The 12697-nt window shown below is 46.2% G+C and overlaps 1 non-coding gene across 1 annotated transcript; it reads right to left on the reverse strand.

Annotated features, from left to right (window-relative positions):
• Positions 1 to 2250: 2250 nt before the first annotated feature.
• LOC135020052 (U1 spliceosomal RNA) lies at positions 2251 to 2414 on the reverse strand. Its single transcript, XR_010217537.1, has one exon. It is a non-coding gene; the product is annotated as a U1 spliceosomal RNA (small nuclear RNA).
• Between the last annotated feature and the right edge of the window lie 10283 nt (positions 2415 to 12697).

A 12697-nucleotide genomic window follows, 5' to 3' on the forward strand; every position in this document is an offset into this window, starting at 1 on the left:
TTGCACGTAATGTCACAGTGAAACACCCATATTCTGTCACTGAAGAGGAGCCGGCACTTTGGTGTCACCCCCCTTGGCGGGTGACACTCGGGTGTGGGCCGCAACCCCATTGTGATGCCACTGACCCATGGGAAGCTTTACGTGGCTTACCCATGTGTTAGTAGCCCCAAGCATCTTTTGTGTTAGTCCCTGAAGAAAAACTTCAAATATTTACAAATAAATTTTGTAATCAATGGGCCTAATTCAGTAAGGATTGCAAATTCCGCTAAGTAACAGAATTTGCAATCCTTTGGTTCACATGCTGGGGCCACCCAGCATGCCGCCTCCCTTCTTGACCACGCTGAAATTGCAGTCGCAGTGCAGTTCAGCGTGATCATAAAAAATGGGTTAGCCTCCTGTTGGTGCAGACTGTATGTGTGCGCAGGAAGCCGCCACCATTTTTGTGATCGCAGCTGCTGCATGTGATGTCATGCAGCCGCTCTGACCACGCCTCCTGTTTCTCCGTTGCCGACCCCATTTTGAAGCCCTGCCCACGCACCGCTCCATCTCCGACTTAGAAATGGAGTGTTGCTGACCCCCCCCCCCCCCCCCAGCACCGATTGACAGTCAGAGGCGATCGCATTATCTGCGGGGTGCCGCAGAAAATGCAGGCGCATGCGTATGCTCTTAGCAATTTTTGCAGTTGGATTGCTTATTGCGATTGCAATCCAACCTGAATCAGGCTCTATTACCTATCACAATGCACTGCGGGTAGTACAAAATGGGGTTAATATAAGAGAAAACCCCCCAGAGCTGTGCTCCTTCACTGTCCCTGGTGGCTAGTGGAGCGGCTGCCCAGTAATCAGTGTCCACGCCAGTGCGCACATGGCCCGCCCCCTACAGCCACGCTGGATCACGGTATAGTGCGGGCACAGAAGTACCTTACCTCCCTTTCATCAGCGGCCTCGTGATCCCGGAGGGCGGTGTGTGTGTGACTGACCTTAGGAAGAAACCGGAGCCTCCACTGCAGTGACCCAGCAACCAGGGCACGGGAGAATACTGCGCCGCTAGGAGTGATGGAGCTGCAGTAAAGATGTCTATTAGACCTAGCCTGCTGCAGCCCTTGTAGATTCTTATAAAAAAAAGTTATTCTTTTCTTGTCAAAATTAATAGCTAAGAATAGGCTGCCTGAGGCAGCCCCCTGTTAAGTGGCCTGCTACTGAAGGCACCAACTACAAACTGAGCTCCCTGTTCATGGAAGCGAGGTTATAGAGGAGGGGGCGCTGAGCATCTTGGGAACAGTCAAAAGCTTTGAGCCTGTTGGTGCCTCAGATCAAGATCCTACTCTACACCCCAATGTGAATCCTTGTGGAGTCCAGTGTACCCCACAGAAGAAATGAATGTGTCACACCCATTGGCAGCAACATTAGAATAGCTGCTGATGGGCACAATTGAGAAAGGAATGGAGGAAAACATTTGAATCCAGCACATATATGTAATTTAAATATGTAATTTGTACCTTCCTACTTTAAAATGTAATGGATGAACCTCACCCTGTGAGAACTATCTTCATGATCAAGAGATCACATACGCAAGAAAAGCATGTGTTGAGATAGGGCTGTGGAGGGCGGCTGCTCGGGCACACCCCCGTCAAGTTAAGGAGATTCAACTGAGGAAGCACAAGAAAACTCTTGTTTGGGGACAACAACTGCAGGGAGACCACATATTTTCAGATAAACATGAGAGGGCGGAAGGCTGCCTAATACTGAAGCACCCACAAACATCAAACCATATGCAACAACTAGTGCAAGCATTCCTGGGGAAAGGTCTGCAGCAGACGGATTTGCATACGGTGATGTCATCCAAGCAGTGGGCCAAAGTTGGCTGGAACCCTCATCTGCATATGAAAAGAGAAAAGGGGCGCTTGGATGACCCCTAGTTCGCATTGAACACCCCCACCCTCCTTCGGTGTGGGGCTCGTGTTGGCCATGCCCCTGCCCCTGAAGCATTCAAGCTGATTTCTTGCAGCAGCTGGGCACTGTAACAGCTCCAGAGCTGCTCTGTAAGGCACATAAAAGGGTGTGGGCCCTGCAACACCACCTGTAGTTCGCATTGTGCGTTGGAAGGCACAAAGTAAGCAGACGGGAGAAGTCAGGATAGTGCGCAAGGGCATAGAAGGGAGGGGCTCAAGAAAAGAGAAGTGTAAACAGACAGCAAACTAGGCTGGAGAGAGACCTGAGACAAAGAGATCTGAATTATACCAGAGCCAACCAGGGGAAAGCACAAATGCAGTCCCCCCCTACCACAAATTATGCAGTCGAGTTTCCCACATTTGGGGAAAACACAGAGGTCAGCATACCCAGAATGCAACGAATGAACCTCACCCTGGGAAAACAATCTTCATGACCATGGTATCACCTATGCAAAATAAGTATGATTTGAGATAGGGCTGGGGAGGGCCGCTGCTCAGGCACACCTCCGTCAAGTAAAGGAGATTCAACTGAGGCAGCACAAGGGAACTCTCATCTGGGGACAACAACTGCAGGGAGAACACATTTTCAGACGAATGTGGGAGGGCAGAAGGCTGCCTAATACTGAAGCACCCCCCAAACAACAAACCAAATGCAACAACTAGTGCAAGCATTCCTGGGGGAAGGCCTGCAGCAGATGGATTCGCATATGGTGATGTCATCCAAGCAATGGGCATAGTTGGCTGCAACCCTCGTCTGCATATGAAAAGAGAAAATGGTCACGCAGGGCATGGCGGCCTTTGTGGGGTAGCGCTTGGATGACCCCTAGATCGCTTTATACACCCCCATCAGTGTGGGGCTCATGTTGGCCATGCCCAAGCCCCTAAAGCATTCAAGCTGATTTCTTGCAGCAGCTGGACCCAGTAACAGCTCCAGAGTTGCTCTACAAGACAAGTAAAAGGGTGTGAGCCCTGCAGCACCACCTGTAGTTTGCATACACACATATATAAAATAGTAGCCTTATCTAGGGTATCCGTCCATGCCGCTACAGCACTACACACCCAGGCCGACGCAATTGCCGGTCTGAGTAAGGTACCTGAATGTGTATAAATGGACTTCAGGGTAATCTCCTGTTTGCGGTCAGCAGACTCTTTGAGGGTAGCCGTATCCTGGGACGGGAGGGCTACCTTCTTGGATAAGCGTGTTAATGCTTTGTCCACCCAAGGGGAGGATTTTACATCGTAACCTATCCGTTGATGGGAGAGGATACGCCATAAGAATCCTTTTGGAAATCTGCAGGGGATTCCCAAGCTTTTTCACATAACTCGTTCAGCTCGTGTGAGGGGGGAAAGGTTACCTCAGGCTTCTTTCCCTTGTACATATGTACCCTCTTGTCAGGGATAGGGGGCTCCTCTGTGATGTGCAAAACATTTTTTATTGCCATAATCATATATCAAATGTATTTTGCCAATTTTGGCTGTAACTTTGCATCATCGTAATCGACACTGGAGTCAGAATCCGTGTCGGTATCTGTGTCAACAATCTGGATAGTGGGCGCTTATGAGACCCTGACAGTCCCTGCGACATAGGATCAGGCATGGGTTGAGACCCTGACTGTCCCAAAGCTTCAGCCTTGTCTAATCTTTTGTGCAATGAGTTTACACTAGCATTTAAAACATTCCACATATCCATCCAATCAGGTGTCGGCGGAGACACCACGTTCATTTGCTCCCGCTCCTCTCTAATATAGCCTTCTTCCTCAGACATGTCAACACACGCGTACCGACACACCACACACACAGGGAATACTTTTACTGAAGACATTTCCCCCACAAGGCCCTTTGGAGAGACAGAGAAAGAGTATGCCAGCACATACCCCAGCGCTATATAACCCAGGAATAGCACAGTGTCAAAGTCAGAAAAATATCTCTATACACACTGCCATATTTGCACCTCACACTGGTCCGCGCTGCGCATGCGTGCGCTCTCCCGTGAAGGCGCATACCCGCTGTTGCGTGCACCCGCTGGTGCACGGTATGCGTATTTACGGTAAAGTTTGTGTAGTCGTAGCGTGCGACTCAATCGTTACATATTTTTCACAAATAATGTATTTTATAGATCATGGTCCCTTTGATAGATTCTGAAAGTTTGGTTAATATAGAATGTTTATGAACAGAGGAATCCCTCTTTGTTTGATACGAAGGGTCAGATAGGAGTAATACAGTGGTGTTTAGTATCCATTGGAAGAATATTTAATTAGAAATATTCCGGTGTTGGTTTGAAGCAAATCAATCGCTCGTGCGAATAGTTATGGACATAAGAAGTTTATGAACATTTACTTTATTTGCACTTTATTACCCATGCGGCGGGAAACCCAGTTTCCCTCCCACCTGAGCAGTTGGAAATAGTCACAGCCCACCTGTATGAATCAACCTATGACCTTTTGTTATAATGCGAAGCCGAATTCCTGTGTCCAATGAACAATGAGATTGTAGAGACCATTGAATTGTATTGTGTGTGGGGCATAAATAGCAGGCCGACCATATCCAACTTCACTCTCTTCAACGGTTCTCATTGCTGATAATCGGGAGCTGGATATCGAGGCGCATGCGATCGTTCCCCTTGTGCGTAAGTTCTCTCCGTAATCATATTGTCTTACTGTGAGCCATTTCTCTCTCTCCCTCTCTACTCTTTCTCTCGTATTTTTCCTTGATTAGACTTGAATTGTATTGTATTGTATTTCCTGTGTAGTTATCTGGTTAGTTGGTTTATGTTATATTGTAGTGTATGCTTTGTACTGTGATTCCTTTTGCAAGTATAATAGTCATAATACACATAATAGGTTTCGGACCCTAAGCCCAGGTATCTGTGTATTCTTTATAGTGTTAAGTACTCCCTGAGCATCGGTGACACTCAAGCAGCTTTGTAGTTAATCAGGTTACACAAGGTTGCACTTACACTTTGTCTCTACATTAAGGTTTGCTGTGTATTTCATTGCTAAAGGTATAGATATAAAGGTTTAACGTTGTGAGCGTCTGCATCGCTGGTGATCTCCTCGTGGTCCCGAGCGCTGCTACGCTATAGCGAATCATTACGATAAGTCAACAGCCAATAGTCTGCCTGCCTGCGATCACTTGGCCGTGAGTGAACGTGACGCCTGAGCGTCTCGATCACGGCTAAGCGATCGATACGCAACTTGCGTACCCTTACGGTACTTCTTACGTAGATAGCGTACAGTGTTCTTAGACCTCATAAAGGGTTATATACACGATAAATATTTAGCTTTATCAATTGGCGGCTCGTCCTGTCCTTCACATATCTGCACTAGGTAGATCAGCAGACATTATCCCTCAGCAAAGGGCGGGAGGTTGTCTCGTAGTGCTGACGGGATAAGCGTCTGCTTCGCTTAGATAAAAGAGTGCTGAAGGAATCCGGGAACCGTAGGTAAGAACAAAACGCTAGTGTCTTTTAAAACTGTTTATTTTTCTGTCTTGCGTACACACGCACGCACACATATATATCTGCATTTCCGTTTCATTTTCGTATATCATTCTCCTGTCTGCCAGTTTTATAGTTGATAAAAAAAGTGCCAAAAGAGATTTGCTGTTATTTCATAGTTTAAGAGTAAAGGTAATATAGTTAAAAGATAGACAAACACACAGTTTTGCCTGGGAGATAAGGCGAAGTCAGTGTGTTGTGTGGTAGATGACCAGGGATCATCTACATTGATAAAAATATAAATTGTGTTACGGTGGATCTTTGCTTTGCGTACACGTGTCCCTAACAAAAGACTTGTGTACGCAATCCAAAGGCGGACGCATGCAGCGTACATTACGCAACGGAGCGTCCGGTTACGCCCACGTAGCTCAAGTCACGATAAGTTGATTTTTAACGCAACGCAGTAAGTAACACAAAGCGGTAAATAGCGCCACAGGCGATAAATAACGCAAGTCTATTTTTGGAAATCCAAAATTTAAATTAACAGATCCTGCTCCTAATTGGTAACACAGCTGGGCTAAAGAAAAATTTCTGCGCAGAAATAGAAATAGAAGCAAAAGTGTACATGTGATGAGTGAGTGTTTTTGTATTACATAAGTTTATATAACTTAAAGGTTGAACCACAAGAAAAGTCGAGTACTCGTGAGGTACACGCGTGTAAGTGACGTGCACAGTGGCTAGGGAGGCATCCTTGGTTAAACATAATATTTGAGCATTAGAGTATAGCGGACCAGTATAGAACAAGACCAGGAGGTCAGACCAGGAGGTCGTACAGAACAAGACCAGGAGGTCATAGTAGACCAGCAGGTCCAGGTACAGTAAACAGGGAAGTCCGCTATACAGTTCAGAGGCACAACACCAAGAGAAGGGTTGGTGCAAGACCCATATAGGCCGTACAAGCTCTGGCTGAAGGAATTCGCAGTCGTAAGTTTCGATTCCATTGGTCTTTCCGTACACAAGCTTAGTTGTTTGTGTACTGAACGACTGGACCGCACGTAATTGTGTACAGTAGTTAGTAATCTGACCTAGTACCATTAGAGTAAAGGGGTCACAAACGCTATTTGTACATTCTGACGTGATTTGTGTAATTTTTTATTTTTCAAGAAGGGAAGTTCGCTGGTCACTCAGGAACTATCTGACAAACCTCACCTTTACTGGAAAGAGTAAGTGTTCTGCGGATAACCCTCGCATGTTCCAGTAAACAACGGTTTTTATAGGTGCCCTGGGTCGAGTGCGCCAGCACCATATCGGTGTGATCAGGTCGCATTGGTCGGCGTGGGCGAGTGAGTGGGGTACTCGGTAAACCGCCACCGTCAGCCTATTGTGAACAATCTGGTTTTCTGTAAGGGTTCGCTGAAGACCTTGATATAGAGATCAGAGGTAGAGCAAGCAACGCCTGCAGAGTTATGGGGGCCAGTTGTTCAGGTAGGGGGCGATCAACCTCGGTTCGGGTTGATTCAGTGGTCCGACCAATTGGGTCGGCCAGGTATATCATGTGTGAGAAATATGGAAGTCACACAGAGGTTTTATGTGATGAATGGGAGAGAATGACGGTACAAGACCGGGAGAAATTCCCAAGAATAGGTAGCTTCAGCCCAGAGGTGTTACAAAATTTAAGGAGGAGGATATGTCTCATAAAATCAACAAAGAGACGAGTTCAGCATTATGATTATTTACAGTTGTGGCAACAGGAAGGTGAGATACAGAGAGGTTTGGCTCAGGCGGCGGGATCTGGCTCTAACAGAAAACTGATTGCCACGGCCCCGCCGCCACCATATATATCAGGAGAGAAGTTGATTACGGAGAAAGACGCACTAAAGTGTAACACAAAATCACTTAGTAACTGTGTAAATATTAATGATAATGTTAACCCATTAACCCATGCAAGTATTAACCCGTGCAAGTTGTACCCTGTTTTGAACTTTCCTCAGGAGTGTGATCAAGAGGACGAAGCGACAACGATTTCAGCGCTCTCTCTAGCAGCCACCATAGCAGAGACCACAGTAGGCACAGCAACACCCACGAGATTAGTAAAGGCCCCTAGCGGAGGGATAGGTGAGGTCGTATCAACTGGTAAGTACGGCACCATGCATTATGCTGAGACTATTTCACCACAAGCTGTAGAATCTACACAGAATGAGGTTGTTAGAATTACTCCTGTTAGGGTAATAGCAGTTGCCAATGGGAAAACAGATGTATCAGGAGCCACTCCCATAAGGAACATTGCCATGTACAGCCCATTTTCCCGAATGGAATTAAGGACCATAGTGTCTGAATTCCCTGACCCTAGAAAAGATTTAGTTGCCAGCCAAAAATACATCACAGACTTAGGAAACACTTTAGAGCCCAATAATAAAGATTGGCAGATATTGCTAAAAGCTTGTTTACCCTCCAATGTCGACTCAGCTCAATTTTTAGCTGATTGTGGACTAGATCTGGATGTACCTCTTACAGATGTGTACAACAAAGATAACGTAAGAAGGATAAACTTACAGTTAAAGGAGCATTTCCCAGCAGTTGTTAAATGGAACAAAATATTTTCCATTAAACAAAAAGAGTCAGAAACAGCTGCAGAATATTTTCACCGGGCACTATTAGAAATGGCAAAGTACACTGGTATAGAGGACATTAGGACAAATCCAAACCATCGAGAAGTAGCAGTATCTGTACTAATGGATGGTTTGAAGGAAACATTAAAGGCAAGGGTACAGACCACGCAACCATGTTGGCGAGGTCTGTCAGTGTCCACTTTGAGAGAGGCTGCTATTGATCACGACCGAAACATCACCAGGCACAGGGAGTCGCAGAGTGATAAGCTAATGTCAGTAAGTATACAGGCTCTGACCACAAAGCAGCCTGCGTATGTACCATCCAACCCTGTGGGTAAGTCAACTATGATAACATGTTATTCTTGTCAAAGACAGGGACACTATGCACGAGACTGTAGAGCGAAAAATTCGCAAAGATCATACCAACCCCCTAGACAACGACACGACACACGACATTGGGAGCAAGGTCCGCAGAAACGGAGTTATGAGCCACATACAGGGGAAACAAAAAGATATCCCCCAAACAGAGACTGGCATGCCTCTGGTAGTTCCCAACTATCTCCCTCACAAATAGTTGCTGCCAGCGGGATTCAGGGAGGTCACCATACCCAATAGGGGTGTGGCCATACCTGTAATCTGCAGCCAGTGAAATTGATTGCCAACCTTGAAAGTGAACCCGAGGTCGCAATTAATGTAGCTGGTAAAACTTTAAACTTTCTTGTAGACACAGGGGCGGCCAAGTCAGTGATAAATTCGACAGTGGGCATGAGAACCACTGGTAGGACAATTCCAGCCATGGGAGTAACAGGAGTAGTCCAGCACTACCCTGTTAGCAAACCAGCCGAGATTACAATAGGGCCTTTGCATACCAAGCATTCCTTTTTGCTGGCTGCATCGGCACCAACCAATCTCCTGGGAAGAGACTTACTGTGTAAAATGGGGTGCGTCATTTATTGTACTCCTGAAGGTGTATTCTTGGACATACCTGAGAATCACGCTCAGGAAGTGCGAGACATGTTAGACTCCCCATCAAAATTAATGTCACATACCATTATGACAAATAGGAATCCATCCCAAGTAGAAGAGATGACATCTCAGATACCAGAGTCACTTTGGACAAAAGACGGACAGGACACTGGATTAATGGCAAACGTAGCTCCAGTAGTTGTACAAGTAAAAGATGGTAGGATAGCTCCAAAAATCCCACAGTATCCTCTGAAGCCAGAGGTGGAGTTAGGAGTTTACCCAGTAATAGAGCGCTTGCTACAACAGGGCATTCTGGTAAGAACGTCCAGCACTGCCAATAGTCCCATCTTCCCTGTTAAGAAGAGTGGGGGGAGGGGTTACAGGCTAGTGCAGGATCTAAGGGGGATTAACAAAATAGTTGAGAGTCAGTTCCCCGTAGTGCCAAATCCAGCTGTCATCCTAATGCAAATCCCTCCCACTGCCAAATTTTTCACTGTTATTGACCTCTGCTCCGCTTTCTTTTCGGTACCTCTGCACCCTGACAGCCAATATTTGTTTGCATTCACATACAGAGGAGTCCAATACACGTGGACTCGATTTCCCCAAGGTTTCATAGATAGTCCAAGTATATTTTCTCAGGCTTTGCATGATTGTTTACAGTCTTTCCAACCAGACAGTGGATCAGTATTGATACAGTATGTGGACGTTTTATTACTGTGTTCAGATTCACTGGAAGCATCTCTGAAGGATACGAAACAGCTCCTGTTTCATCTTTCAGACACCGGACACAAGGTGTCCAAAGACAAGTTGCAATTATGCCAAACTAAGGTAAAATATTTGGGACACTGTCTAACACAAGGACTGAGACACCTGACCGCTGATAGAATCCAAGCAATTAGAGACATGACCCTGCCACAAACCCAGCAACAGATCAGAACGTTTTTAGGAATGTGTGGGTATTGCCGTAATTGGATCCCAGGGTTTTCCATTTTAGCGTTACCTTTGCAGGAAATGGTCTCCTCGAACAAACCTGATAGGATTTCGCATACAGACGAGTCCGAAACAGCATTTTAGAGACTCAAACAGTGCCTAACGCAGGCACCAGCACTAGGTATGCCAGACTATGGGAAACCCTTTGAACTATACGGAACAGAAAGTGCTGGTTGCGCGGCAGGCGTACTAACCCAAAAACACGGTGATGCCAGCAGGCCAGTTGCATACTACAGCGCTCAGCTAGATACGGTAGCGCGATCCCTCCCCACATGCTTGCGAAGCGTTGCTGCAATAGCATTGCTAGTGACAAAAAGCGAAGATGTCGTGCTAGGCCACAACCTCACAATCCATACGCCACATGCGGTATCAGCCTTATTGAATTCTGCCCAAACCAGACACGTCTCATCAGCGAGGTTTACAAGATGGGAATTAGCACTAATGGCCCCCGTAAACATCACCATAAGGAGATGCAGTGCATTAAATCCTGCAACATATCTCCCAGGTGTGCCTGGTCAGGCACAAAGGGTGGAAGGTGAGAGTGCTGGGGAAGGAGGATTTAATACAAAGGAAGATACACATGATTGTATGGAATATTTGACCCAAAATTTTACCGCAAGGCCTGACATCAGTGACAACCCACTGGAAGATGCAGAACTCACGTTCTACACGGACGGTAGTTGTCACAGACAGTCAGACTCGGGAGACTTGTGTACTGGATACGCAGTCGTAGATGACCAAGACACCATAGAAGCGGAACCGCTAGGCCCACCTCACTCAGCCCAGGTTGCTGAACTGGTCGCCCTAACCAGAGCATGTGAATTGGCTAAGGGTAAGTCAGCCAATATCTACACCGATTCTAGATACGCATTCGGGGTAGTCCATGATTTCGGAGCCCTATGGCGCCTCAGAAATTTCATGACGGCAGCTGGTACACCGGTAGCGCATGCAGCTCACATAAAAAGGCTTCTAACAGCGATGCAGGAACCCGACAGAGTGGCTGTTATCAAATGTAAAGCACACACATATAGCCAAGACCCGGTATCACTTGGTAACAGCCGAGCAGACGAAGCTGCTAAGTTAGCAGCTGCTACCCCCATACAGACAGACACCACACAACTGATGGTATTCAATACCATCAACACACAGAAGTTGTGTAAAATGCAAAATTTGTGTTCCACACAGGAAAGGGCAGTCTGGAAGGCAAAGGGATGTGGCCAAGAGTCCTCAGGACTCTGGACGGATGGACATGGTAAACCAGTGGCCCCCAGAGCATATCTTCCATGTCTGGCTGAAGCAGCTCACGGGCTGACTCATCTAGGCAAGGAGGGAATGTGCAAATTGGAAAGAGCCTATTGGTGCGCCCCAGGATTCTCCTCTCATGCGAGTAAAAGAGCAATGTCATGCCTTACCTGTCTGAGAAAGAATATTGGAAAGGCAATACCTACAGAACCATCCCATATCCCACCTGCCGGCGGCCCTTTCCAGGTAATACAAATTGACTTCATTCAATTACCCCCTTGTCGGAATTTGAAATATGTACTTGTTTGTATAGATGTTTTCTCGAATTGGGTCGAAGCATTTCCTGCAGCTACAAATACCGCTATGTTTACAGCTAAGAAAATTGTGCAGGAATTTGTATGTAGATATGGTATCCCTAGAATAATCGAAAGTGATAGGGGTACCCATTTTACAGGTGATGTCTTTCAAGGAATGTGTAAGTTGATGGGAATTGATAGCAAGCTGCACACTCCGTACCGTCCACAGGCGAGTGCGAAGGTCGAAAGAGTGAACAGCACTATTAAAAATAAATTGAGTAAAGTGATGGCAGAGACAGGATTGACATGGCCAGAAGCTTTACCCATTGTATTGTACAGTATCAGAACCACTCCCAGGTCCCCTCTTAATCTGTCCCCCTTTGAAATCTTATTTGGTCGACAACCGCATGTCATGATTAACCCTCAGGATGATTTGAAATGTAACAATGAAGTAACTGTAAAGTACTTGATTAACATGAGTAAACAGTTAAGGAATCAAAATGATAATCTAAAGTTGGTGATTCCTGATCTACCTGATAGTAATTGTCATGACATTGAACCTGGGGATTATGTAATGATACGAAATTTTCTACGCTCAGGTTGCCTTATTGACAGATGGGAAGGACCATACCAGGTCTTATTGACTAGCACTACAGCATTGAAGGTTGCTGAGAGAGAGACTTGGGTCCATTCATCCCACTGCAAGAAGGTTGCTGATCCAGAGAAGTCCCGTGATAAGGAACAGACGGTAGAGGTTGTATCACTGGAGTGTCTGTTCCAGGAGGACTGAGGCGGCACCTGAGCCTTGAAGACCGAGAGCTGTTGTCGACTCCCCACTCCCTTTTATTGTTTTTTTTCCACTTCCCATCCCCCCTCCCTCAAATGTATTTTTCCTCCTTCTCATTCTTCTTCGTCTCCTCCTCAAAGATGGACTTGCCCCAAGAGACTGTGATCCGGATTTTCCTGTTGACCATGATGTTGACCAGAGCAGTCTGTTCCGGCGAGAGTACCATGGAGGTCGATAGAGGTTCTGGAATGAGTTCTGATGATAAAGATGGAGGCGTAGTTTTCCAAGATCAACCTAACCAACTAGCAAAGGCGAGTATCAGAAAACGATCCGATAGCATTGACCATAGAAGAAATTGTGACGGATTGTTAGCTGAAGAAAATTGTATCTGTAGGCTCTGTAACAATGTCATTGAAGATG

This window comes from Pseudophryne corroboree, unplaced genomic scaffold, assembly GCF_028390025.1.
Source record: "Pseudophryne corroboree isolate aPseCor3 unplaced genomic scaffold, aPseCor3.hap2 scaffold_345, whole genome shotgun sequence".
NCBI lineage: Eukaryota > Metazoa > Chordata > Amphibia > Anura > Myobatrachidae > Pseudophryne > Pseudophryne corroboree.